We start from the raw sequence: 11,569 nt of genomic DNA, 5'->3' as shown, positions 1-11,569 counted from the left end.
AACTCCAAATAGATTGGACCAGAAAAGAAACTCTTCCTGTCACATAATAGTCAAAACACCAAATGCACAAAACAAAGAAAGAATATAAAAGGCAGAAAGGGAAAAAGGTAAAGCATCATATAAAAGCAGACCTATCAGAACTACACCAGAGACTATGAAAGCCAGAAGATCCTGGACAGATGTCATACAGACCCTAAGAGAACACAAATGCCAGCCCAGGTTACTGTATCCAGCAAAATTATCAATTAACATAGATGGAGAAACCAAGATATTCCATGATAAAACCAAATTTACACAATATCTTTCTACAAATCTAGCCCTACAAAGGCTAATGAATGGTAAAGCCCAACACAAGGAGGCAAGCAACACTCTAGAAAAAGCAAGAAACTAATTGTTTTGCAACAAAACCAAGAGAAGACAAGCACACAAACATAATCTCACCTCCAAATACGAAGACAACATGAAAAAACAATCGCTATTCCTTAATATCTCTCGACATCAATGGACTCACCTCCCCAATAAAAAGACACAGATTAACAAACTGGATACATAATGACGACCCAGGATTTTGCTGCCTACAGGAAACACGTCTCAGAGACAAAGACAGACACTACTTCAGGAAAAAGGCTGGAAAACGACTTTCCAAGCAAATGGTCTGAAGAAGCAAGCTGGCGTAGCCATTCTACTATTGAATAAAATTGATTTTCAACCACAAGTCATCAAAAAAGATAAGGAAGGACACTTCATATTCATCAAAGGAAAAACCCACTAAGATGAACTCACAATCCTAAATATCTATACTCCAAATACAAGGGCACCTACATACATAAAAGAAACCTTACTAAAGCTCAAAGCACACATTGCACCTCACACAAAAATAGTAGGAGATTTCAACACCCCACTCTCATCAATGGACAGATCATGGAAAAGAAATTAAACAGAGACATAGACAGACTAGTAGAGGTTATGAACCAAATGGACTTAACAGATATTTATAGAACATTCTATCCTAAAACAAAAGGATATACTTGTTCTCAACACCTCATGGTACTTTCTCCAAAACTGACCATAAATTCGGGCACAAAACAGGCCTCGACAGATAAAGAAAGATAGAAATAATCCCATGCGTCCTATCAGATCACCACGGGCTAAAGCTGGTCTTCAATAACAATAAGGGAAGAACGCCCACATATACATGGAAGTTGAACAATGCTCTACTCAATAATAACTTGGTCAAGGAAGAAATAAAGAAAGAAATTAAAGACTTCTTAGAATTTAATGAAAATGAAGGTACAACATACCCAAACTTATGGGACACAATGAAAGCTGTGCTGAGAGGAAAACTCATAGCTCTGAGTGCCTGCAGAAAGAAACAGGAAAGAGCATATGTCACCTGCTTGACAACACACCTAAAAGCTCTAGAAGAAAAAGAAGCAAATACACCCAGGAGGAGTAGAAGGCAGGAAATAATCAAACTCAAAGCTGAAATCAACCAAGCAGAAACAAAAAGGACTATACAAAGAATCAACTGAACCAAAAGCTGGTGCTTTGAGAAAATCAACAAGATAAATAAATCCTTAGCCAGACTAACCAGACGACACAGAGAGTGTGTCCAAATTAACAAAATCAGAAATGAGAAGGGAGACATAACAACAGAGCCAGAGGAAATTCAAAAAATCATCAGATCCTACTACTACAAAAGCCTATATTCAACAAAACTTGAAAATCTGGAGGAAATGGACAATTTCCTAGACAGATACCAGGTGCCAAAGTTAAATCAGGAACAGATAAACCATTTAAACAACCCATAACTCCTAAGGAAATAGAAGCAGTCATTAAAGGTCTCCCAACCAAAATGAGCCCAGGTCCAGATGGGTTCAGTGCAGAATTCTATCACACCTTCATAGAAGACCTCATACCAATATTATCCAAACTATTCCACAAAATTGAAACAGATGGAGCACTACTGAATTCATTCTATGAAGCCACAATTACTCTTATACCTAAACCACACAAAGACACAACAAAGAAAGAGAACTTCAGACCAATTTCCCTTATGAATATCGATGCAAAAATACTCAATAAAATTCTTGCAAACCGAATCCTAGAACACATCAAAACAATCATCCATCATGATCAAGTAGGCTTCATTCCAGGCATGCAGGGATGGTTTCATACACAGAAAACCATCAATGTAATCCACTATATAAACAAACTGAAAGAACAAAACCACATGATCATTTCATTAGATGCTGAGAAAACATTTGACAAAATTCAACACCCTTCATGATAAAAGTCCCGGAAAGAACAGGAATTCAAGGCCCAAAGCTAAACATAATAAAGCCATATACAGCAAACCAGTAGCTAACATTAAACTAAATTGAGAGAAGCTTGAAGCAATCACACTAAAATCAGGGACTAGACAAGGCTGCCCACTCTCTCCCTACTTATTCAATACAGTTCTCGAAGTCCTAGCCAGAGCAATCAGACAACAAAAGGCGATCAAAGGGATACAGATTGGAAAAGAAGAAGTCAAAATATCACTATTTGCAGATGATATGATAGTGTATTTAAGTGATCCCAAAAGTTCCACCAGAGAACTACTAAACCTAATAAACACCTTCAGCAAAGTGGCTGGGTATAAAATTAACTCAAATAAATCAGTAGCCTTCCTCTACACAAAAGAGACACAAGCCGAGAAAGAAATTAGGGAAACAACACCCTTCATAATAGTCCCAAATAATATAAAATACCTCGGTGTGACTTTAACCAAGCAAGTGAAAGATCTGTATGATAAGAACTTCAAGCCTATGAAGAAAGAAATTGAAGAAGATCTCACAAGATGCAAAGATCTCCCATGCTCATGGATTGGCAGGATTAAGAGAGTAAAAATGACCATTTTACCAAAAGCAATCTACAGATTCAATGCAATCCCCATCAAAATTCCAATCCAATTCTTCAGAGAGTTAGACAGAACAATTTGCAAATTCATCTGGAATAACAAAAAAACCAGGATAGCTAAAACTATCCTCAACATTAAAAGGATTTCCGGGAGAATCACTATCCCTGAACTCAAGCAGTATTACAGAGCAATAGTGATAAAAACTGCGTGGTATTGGTACAAAGACAGGCAGATAGACCAGTGAAATAGAATTGAAGACCCAGAAATGAACTCACACACCTATGGTCACCTGATTTTTGACAAAGGAGCCAAAACCATCCAATGGAAAAAAGATAGCATTTTCAGCAAATGGTGCTGGTTCAACTGGAGGTCAGCATGTAGAAGAATGCAGATCGATCCATTCTTATCACCCTGTACAAAGCTTAAGTCCAAGTGGATGAAAGACCTCCACATCAAACCAGATTCACTCAAACTAATAGAAGAAAAAGTGGGGAAGAATCTCGAACACATGGGCACTGGAGAAAATTTCCTGAACAAAACACCAATGGTTTATTCTCTAAGATCAAGAATCGACAAATGGGATCTCATAAAACTACAAAACTTCTGTATGGCAAAGGACACTGTTGTTAGGACAAAACGGCAACCAAGAGATTGGGAAAAGATCTTTACCAATCCTACAACTGATAGAGGGCTTATATCCAAAATATACAAAGAACTCAAGAAATTAGACTGCAGGGAGACAAATAACCCTATTAAAAATGGGGTTCAGAGCTGAACAAAGAATTCACAGCTAAGGAATGTCGAATGGCTGAGAAGCACCTAAAGAAATGTTCAACATCTTTAGTCATAAGGGAATTGAAAATCAAAACAACCCTGAGATTCCACCTCACACCAGTCAAAATGGCTAAGATCAAAAACTCAGCAGATGCTGGCGAGGATGTGGAGAAAGAGGAACACTCCTCCATTGTTGGTGGGATTGCAGACTGGTATGACCATTCTGGAAATCAGTCTGGAGGTTCCTCAGAGAATTGGACATTGAACTACCTGGGGACCCAGCTATACCTCTCTTGGGCATATACCCAAGAGATGCCCCAACATATAATAAAGACACGTGCTCCACTATGTTCATAGCAGCCTTATTTATAATAGCCAGAAGCTGGAAAGAACCCAGATGCCCTTCAACAAAGGAATGGATACAGAAAATGTGGTACATCTACACAATGGAATATTACTCAGCTATCAAAAACAATGACCTTATGAAATTCATAGGCAAATGGATGGAACTGGAAAATATCATCCTGAGTGAGGTAACCCAATCACAGAAAAACACACATGTATGCACTCATTGATAAGTGGGTATTAGCCCAAATGCTCAAAGTACCCACGATGCATAGAACACGTGAAACTCAAGGTCGACCAAAATGCAGATGCTTCAGTGCTTCTTTAAAAGGGGAACAAGAATACCCTTAGGAGGGGATAAGGAGGCAAAGTTTAGAACAGAGACTGAAGGAACACCCATTCACAGCCTGCCCCACATGTGGCCCATACATATACAGCCACCAAACTAGATAAGATGGATGAAGCAAAGAGGTGCAGGCTGACAGGAACCGGATGTAGATCTCTTCTGGGAGACACAGCCAGAATATGGCAAATACATAAGCGAATGCCAGCAGCAAACCACTGCACTGAGAACGGGACCCCCATTGAAGCAATCAGAGAAAGGACTGAAAGAGCTGAAGAGGCTTGAGACCCCATATGAACAACAATGCCAACCAACCAGAGCTTTCAGGGACTAAGCCACTACCCAAAGACTATACATGGACTGACCCTGGGCTCCAACCTCATAGGTAGCAATGAATAGCCTAGTAAGGGCACCAGGGGAAGGGGAAGCCTTTGGTCTTGCCAAGGCTGGACCCCCAGTGACCGGGATTCTTGGGGGGAGGGCGGTAATGGGGGCAGGATGGGGAGGGGAACACCCATATAGAAGGGGAGGGTGAGGGATTAGGGGGATGTTGGCCTGGAAATCAGGAAAGAGAATAATATTTGAAATGTAAATAAGAAATACCCAATTTAATAAAGATGGAAAAATAAAAAAGAAAAGAAAATCGTATTTCGTCTGAATGAAGAGACCCTGAACTTAGAATGTCAATAAAGTTCTGTCCTTAAAAATAACCACCTAGGAAGCCAAGGGTGGCAGTGCTCCCCTTTAATCCCAGCACTCTGGAGACAGAGGCAGGCAGGCCAGCCTGGACTAGAAAGTGGGTTCCAGGACAGCTAGGTCTGCTACAAGGAGAAATCTTATCTAGAACAAACACCACCTAGGGACGTCTTCCTCTAAGCTCAGCCACCAACACACACAAAGTCCACACAGCTGTGTAAAACGTACAAGTTCTGCATCAGATCCTGACCAAGTTATCCACATGGTGATGCTTCTGTAAGCATGCAAAATCCAGGTGTCCAGGGGTCATGGAGGCTGCGCCCCAGCACGAGAAAGCCGCAGGCTAGCGTTCTACGGCAGAGAGATCCGTACGCGAAGCTGTGAAAGCGAGGCATTCTCCGTTGCATTTACGACTCCGGGCCTATCGAGAGTGTTTTCAGAGAGGCTCTATGAGAAGATGTACTTTAAATGTTGGTGGAAACATGCCGGGGCTCCAGATTAAATTTTAAAAAAGTTTAAAGAGCGAAAATGAACTAAACACAAGCACTCACCTCTCTCTTCTACCTGAGTGCAGGTGCAATGAGGTCTCAACTTCCTGCTGCGCAGTGACAGCTGCCTTTATGGCCACACCCCAGACTGTGGGGTAAAATAATCCCTTCGTGGAAGTTGCTTTGGTCAGGAATTTTCCTATAGCAATGAGAAAAGTCACTAATAAAAAAAGCATTAAGGTCCCCATTTAGTCAATGTGACTGTATCCCACAAGGGTACACCCTCTCCTAGTTATCACAAACAGAACAGAATACATCCTCTAAAAGTATAGGGTGTATCTTATTTTAGAAAGACAGTTCAATTTATGATTCTGGAAAACTACCCATTGAACTGTGATGGTTTGTATCTGCTTGGTGCTCGGAGTGGCACTATTTGGAGGTGTGGCCTTGTTGGAGGAAGTGTGTCACTGTGGGTGTGGGTTTTAAGACCCTCCTCCTAAACACATGGAAGCCAGTCTTCCCCTAGCAGCCTTCAGATGAGGATGTAGAGCTCTCAGCTCCTGCTGCACCATGCCTGCCTGGATGCTGCCATGTTCCTGCCTTGATGATAATGGACTGAACCTCTGAACCTGTAAGTCAGCCCCAATTAAATGTTGTCCTTTTAAGAGTTGCCTTGGTCATGGTGTCTGTTCACAACAGTAAAACCCTAAGACATAAACCAATTCGAATTCTATCCTTCTTTTATTTTTCCTAAATTTCCTGAACTGGACCATGAAAACTATTGTATATGATAAATACGATTTAGTTCTTTGACGTGTCCGATGTTCTCATGGAGACTCTTTCTGTCCACTGCTTCTCATGAGGAGGCCTTCTGACATCACTTATCTTAGCTTTCTTCACCAGCAGCCTCCATTAGCTTAGCTAACCCCCCACCTCCCCACTTGTGACCCCTAGTCTGACAGGACGCCTTGAAGACTCCCCAGGCCTTCTTCCCAACTCCATTTCCTGTCACTTTGTAGGATTAACTACAAAGATCCACAACACCCTGAGAGTATCTTTCCAACCCTTTATGCTGCCAGCCACTCACTCATCCTGGAAGGCAGCACATCGATGACACCACGTTCCGTCCAAGACATGGTAAAAGATGGAGCGCCAGGGTCAGGGTATCTGCAACTGAGACAGGAAGAGCCACACAGGTGCCTCTGCCATGTTTCCGTGGTGCACATGTACATGAATCTCCTCAAACATGCCTGCATGTGACTACTCCCCTATATTCACACACGCAGTTGGTGTGTGGTCAGAGGTCATGTGTGTGTGCAGTGATGTGTGCTGTGTATCTCCATTGTATAGTGTGGTTGTATATGCATGTGTCTTCAGCACTGTTCTGTGATTGTGAAGAGACAACCATGACCGCAGCAACTCTTACAAAAGAAAGCATTTAACTGGGGCTTGCTTGTGGTTTTAGGGGTTTAGTCCATTATCACCATGGCAAGGAACATACAGGTAGACAAAGTGCTGGAGAAGTAGCTGAGGGTTCTAATCTGTATCTGCAGGCAGTGAGAAGGGAGACATACTAGGTCTGGTTTGGGCTTTTAAAACCTTAAAGCCCACCCCAGTGACCCATTCCAACAACACCACACCTCCTAATCTGTCTCAAGTCGTGCCTCTTCCTGATGACCGAGCACTCAAATATATTCACTCACCTGTGGGGGCCATTTGTATTCAAGCCACCACATCGTACCTACATAAGTATGCTGTGAGCCTGTATAGGCATGTGTGTGTGGTGGGTACGTGTTTATGCTTCCCTGTGCGTGTGCATATTTGTGTAGTGGGTATCTGTGTGAATGTGTGAGAAAAAGAGAAGAGAGAGGAGGAGAGGAAAGGGGAGAAAAGGAGGGGAGAGGAAAGAGAGGCGAGGAGGAGAGGAAAGGGGAGAGGAGAGAAGAGAGGGAAAGGAGAGGGAGAAAAGAGGAGAGGAGGAGGAGAGAGGAAGGGAGGAAGAGAGATCAAATGGAACTGAAGACCCAGGAGAGACAAACAACAAAAGGAAGCCCAAAGGCAAAGCTGACCGTTGTCTCTGAGCATCCCCTGCAGCACCGCTTACCAGCTCCAGGCCTGGGTCAGGCCTCCTGTGTCACATGGGCTCTTGAGACCAGTTAAAAATGTCCCTGCTGTCAGTTAGGATCAATAGCTTCAGAAGGGCAGAGATTGTAGAAAATGTTCCCTGTGTCCTTATTTCTCTCTCCTCCACAGAGAAAGGCAGTCAGAGCCCCTCAGTCTCACAACAGATCGGGGTGGGTTTTTGTTTTTTTTTCCTACCGGGCACTGATTTGCAGACAGGACTAATGTGCAGATTAAAACTGGACGCTGCTGAGTAAAGCGATTTCCACCCCGTGACATTTGAAAACACTGATAACTACCATAGAAACCCACCCGGTGGACATCAGCTTCATCAGCCGTGACTATGATGGCTAAGAGGTTAAGACAGTGTTTGTGCCAAGCCAGGCAGAAATGTGGCTGGGACACTTGAAAGAAATTGGATGCTTTTTAAATTAGGGTCACATTGAACGTATTTGTTTACTTATCCGTTGACTTGTGTGGGGGTCCTAGGAGTTGAACTTGGGGCTTTGTGTACGATCAGCATGGACCCTACAACTAAACTACAGCCCCAGCCCCAAGAATGCAGAATACTGATCGCAAAGGCTACATGATAGAAGTGCGGACTTCTCACTGTAGGAATCTTTCCGTTGTTTCTCTATGGCCTTAAGATTTGGGAGTCTGGAACTCTGTGGAAACACTTTTCCTGCTATAATATTTTTCATCCAGGGCCTAAAAAGCCTCCAACACAAAGTCTACCAGATGTTCTCAACCTGCTCACATAAAAAAAAACGACAACGTCATCAACAGAGCCTGTGCTGATGAACTGAGCAACTGAGTGTCATCAAAAGTACATTTACCCAAAACTGTCACAATGTTTCAAGTAAGTTTATAATTTTGTCCTGAGCTGTGTTCATCACTATCCAGCCACAGAGACACTGTGGATGATGGGTTGACATGTCTGACACCATAGAAGCTGTCTCTGGAGATAACCATCTAGGCAATGATTGGCACCCGTGTGATGGACATTCACAGTCCTTCAAGATCCAGGTGGTTAATGTCACTGAGCAAAGTAGTGTAGAGTTGCTCAGGCTGCCCGAGATCACCCTCAGCCATGCAAACAGACCCCTGGCTCTCAGCTCCAGCTAAATGAAATATGGAAATTCTGGTTGCATTTTGTCTGGTTCCAATATTTTCAAGACGGAGTGGGGTGGGGTGGAGTCAAGTTGTAATTTGCCTAAATAATGTGGTAGCACTTGCCTGGGTCAGTTCCTTTCTGCTGGCCCAGTTGTCTTCCTCCATGTGTTTCCGGACTATGAGACGGTAGGATGTTTCCTGTCCTCTTAACCAGTCATCTCTGGAAATGCCTTCACAGGTACAACCAGAGGTGCTTCGCTGACTTTCCAGAAGCGATCTTAAGTGAACACTGGGGCCGCATGAGGCAGAAGTGACAGTGTTTAAAGCACACTGACAGCAGTAACTGACGGGCTCTATCAGTTACTTGTCTCACTGCTAACACAAAGCGCCTGACAGGAAGCAATTTAAGTAAGTAGGGGTCTATTCTGGCTTACAGTTCAAGGGGATAGGGAAAGGAAATGGAGCCATGGTATAAAATCTCAAGGCTCACACCCAGCGAGCCACTTCCCCCAACAAGGCCCCACCCCTTCCACAGGGCCACCAGCTGGGAGTTCAAACCTACAAGTCTCTCAGGGGCCTTTCCCATTCAAACCACAGCACCAGTACCTTTTAAAAATTCTGCAGTGAGGGGTTGGGGATTTAGCTCAGTGGTAGAGCGCTTGCCTAGAAAGCGCAAGGCCCTGGGTTCGGTCCTCAGCTCCAAAAAAAAGAAAGGAAAAAAAAAATTCTGCAATGAGTAAGTCACACAAAAGTCTCAACGCCTATTGCTCTTCCAAAGGATCCAAGTGTAGTTCATGGTGCTCGCACGCCTGCTTTTTAATGTCTCTCCTCACAAATCACTGTTCACAAAAGGTGCTGCTGTCTCACTCAATCAACATACCTAGAGATGATAAAGTCTGTTTCTGACAACACTGACAAGGAAGCGTCATGAAATCACAGGGGCACATGATATCACAGGGGAAGAGAGATGTGAGTGGGAACATGGGCTCGATAGAGTTTTGCACCCAGAATACAGTGACTATTGTGAGATCCACAGAGATCCTACGCCATCCAGAGCTACTGGCGGTGTTCACAGCACTTCATTTGCACTCTTCCTACTGAATCAGCCCTGTGCATATTCCAAACAGAGGCAGACTTCAGCTCTTTTCAGGCTCTGATGTTTACAATTCTTTTAAATTCAGTTCTACATTTTGAAAATACACATCCATTCTTCAGGAAGTGACTATTTGATGATGTTTTGTATGGACAAAATTTTTGAGAAATATTATTTGGTTAAAGTAAACACAACCATAACAATAACCTTTGCCAACTTAACACAATCTAGCATCACCTGGGAAGTGTCTCTCAACAAGGGATTATCTTGAGTTGGCATGATCATGAGTGTATCTGTAAGAGGCTGGTTGTCATGAGTAAATTATTGGTGAAGGCACAGCCCTCTATGGGCAGGACCATTCCCTAGGCAGAGGGTCTGGAGTTATGCAAAAGTAGAGAAATACAGCACAGCTGACCAAGGTAAATGAGTATGTATACATTTGTTTCTCTCTGCTCTTGATTGTGGACATAAATATGATGTTGAAGCTGTTTGAAGTTCCTGGATATAACCTGGAAATGTGAACCCTTTCTAAGTTGCTTTCTATCAGGGTATTTTATCACAATCACAATGAAAGTAAATTACCCACCATTGGGTATTTTGTGTATGTGTGTGTGTGTGTGTGTGTGTGTGTGTGTGTATGTGTGTGTCTACTTTTATTAAAATGTTTTTGCTTTAAAATAAGAGGAACAGGGGTTGGGGATTTAGCTCAGTGGTAGAGTGCTTGCCTAGCAAGTGCAAGGTCCTGGGTTCAGTCCTCAGCTCCAAAAAAAAAAAAAAAAAAAAAGGAACAATAACCCAAAATAAAAATCATATATTATCAGTATTAAGAGATACTCATGAATATCAAGATTTTCATTATGTATTCAAAGCTGGCTTCAAACTTATAATCCTTCTGTCTTGGCTTTCTGAGTTAATGTTTCATGTGTGTATCAAGGCCTGCATGGTTTAATTCATCTGTTACAAATACAAAAATGGCCCGAGTTCTGACTAACCTTGCAAAAGCAGCTCAATAGCACGAAAGGTAAAGGCTGGTAGTGTATATAGGCCTATGTTTTCTCTCTGCTTTCCACAAGGAGTAGTTCGTGTAGTGTAGTGAGTTCTCCAGAATCTAGAGTCTACACTGAAGGAGGGCCCTTCACTTACCAACTGACCACTGACCAGTGTGTCCACATGAAAACAAACAAACAAACCAGAGACCATAAGAGACAGAGGAACTGTTAAAGATAACATGGAGTTAAGACTAATGAATGATTGTCCCCTTTAGACAGAGCAGTGGGCACTGTGTAGTGTCAAAAAGATCTTTCCTCTGTTGTATAAAGTACCTAACGTGGGGAAAGCATCATTCTGGTTCTACCTAACACATCTTAAAAACAAGATCCAAAACCAAACAAACTACAACAACAACACAAAAAAACAAAAACAAAACAAACAAAAAATGCATTTAAAAATGACCATATGACTAGCCCAAAATCAAGAATATTTGTAGAAATATTAAAATATCCAGCACATTAAAAGATAAAATTCACTAGCTAACATATAATCAAATCTCACCATCTATATAAGAATACAAAATTAGAGTTAAAAATGGAAAAAAATCTGACCTAGAGTTTCCTGTTGTTAGATTTAGCAAACATACTAAATGATATTTTAATTATTCCCCATGTTATTATTATTCCCCACACAATAAAGTTGAT

This window comes from Rattus norvegicus, chromosome 17, assembly GCF_021556685.1.
Source record: "Rattus norvegicus strain SHRSP/BbbUtx chromosome 17, alternate assembly SHRSP_T2T, whole genome shotgun sequence".
In the NCBI taxonomy this organism is placed as follows: domain Eukaryota; kingdom Metazoa; phylum Chordata; class Mammalia; order Rodentia; family Muridae; genus Rattus; species Rattus norvegicus.
Note: the sequence above shows the minus strand (reverse complement) of the source record.